The sequence below is a fragment of the Antrostomus carolinensis genome, unplaced genomic scaffold (assembly GCF_000700745.2).
Source record: "Antrostomus carolinensis isolate BGI_N321 unplaced genomic scaffold, ASM70074v2 scaffold23911, whole genome shotgun sequence".
In the NCBI taxonomy this organism is placed as follows: Eukaryota; Metazoa; Chordata; class Aves; order Caprimulgiformes; family Caprimulgidae; genus Antrostomus; species Antrostomus carolinensis.
In genome coordinates, this window is record NW_010296566.1 from 25,964 (window position 1) to 27,807 (window position 1,844).

The window sequence follows — 1,844 nt, forward strand, 5'->3', positions numbered from 1 at the left end:
ACGCTCTTCTGGGAGCTGTAAGGGCCGGGGGAAACAGGGGAGAACGCCGCTCATGAAACACTGTTCTCCAAAGATATGATCTTCTGTGGTAGACTCTTCAACATGTGTAACCTGTGATGCTCACCCTGTTTCCCAGGACAGAGGGAACAGTCTGGCTAGAGCAGAGATGGCAGTACAGAGACCTGGCCCATCTGGCCATGAAGAAAGGACCAAGTAACTATCTGCACCCCACGAGGGGTTCTCTGTGCACCTCATCCCCACTCTCCAGCATGGCTTCCCCCATAGTTGGCTGCACCTCACACATGGTGACTTTGCAGGCCAGAGTTGGGAGGAACCTCACACATACACCCACAATTTCTATGACACACAATCAGCTCAGACAGGAGGATGGAGCAACATTTACAAACCAACCGACAAAATGAAGAAATATATAAATAGATATATAAATATAACTGTGTTTTTATGCTTTGTCATGAAGGTCTGTAAAAAGGAAAAAAAAAGAACAAATCCCCAATTTTCTAAAAAACCCAAGCAAACAAAACCAACAAAAAAACCAAAATAATAATTAAAAAACCTTACAAAAATAAAACTCCAAGTCCCATCCCTCCCCACCACCTGAATGGCAGACCAGTTCCTCTGACGTTTGATGCTCCTCTTTCACTCTAGGGTTTTGTTTCCTTTCTGTTTTGCACTACAATGGGATGGTGGTATTGGAGAGGATTGGATGCTAGCTCCACCCCCATCGCCTCCTCCCCCTTTCCCAAATCCTGTCTCTGGGGAGCAGTGTGGACAAGTCACATCTGACAAAGTTACCAAACACACCAGTCAACAAAAAAGCACTCTGAGTCAACAAGCGTTTTCCATGTCACTGGTTGGCAAACAAAGAAAACAAGCCCAGCTGTGCTCTAATGGTGCTGTGTGGTGGAAAGTGTGGGGCTTCATGTGGGCCCATCTGATTGCCCTCTGGACAGCTGAGACTGAGATGGACAAATTCAGGATTGGCTGAGATTATTGCTTGGTTCCCTAGCCCTTAGCCGCCGCTCCTTTTACCTTAACCCCTGTACCCGTGATGACTTCAGTTCACCCACATCCCGACTTCTGCAATTCTAGATTATGTCCAACACCCATTCTACAGATCCCCACAGCCAATGACAACAACCTCATTATCTGTGCCCAACACCTCATTTCCTAACCACTATAGCCTTGTTATATGGGCTCCCTTTGATTCTCAGTCCATCTGCTCATACACCTACTAATTTATAGTCCTCCATTCAAATCCATATGCCTGCATCCTACTAGCCAGTCCCAACATACAGCCCCATTTTTTAATCTTCTATCCTATACAGTGCACCCTAATATTTACCCCTTATCCCAAATGCTCACCTGATGATTCTCTAGGGATTTTCTGCTCTTTTTGGTTCCCAAGTGACTGGCAAACACTGTTCTGCAAAAGGCTGTCAATAGAAATGCTTATTACTCCTGTATCGTCAGCAAACTCATAAACTGTTCCTTGCACTGACACTTCCTAAAAAATACTCAAAGAAAACATGAAGGCAGCTATAGCCTGTCCCCAGGGCATCAAGTCTGCCAAAGTAGATCCTTGTTGTTTTAGAGAGGTTTCAGATAAAACTCATGGGCTACTGTCCATGGACAAAGACAGGATTGAGAATCAAACCCCTGAAGGGCACAAAAGTGAACAGCGGAGCAATCTGTACAGCCAACATCATGTATAAAATCCAAAGTTCCCAGCCTCAGAGGAGATGTGGCTGTGGACTCGGTATTCTGTCTCCAAGTTTAACTTGTATGTATGAAATCCATCATCAGTAAACAGCTGTGTTGATCCC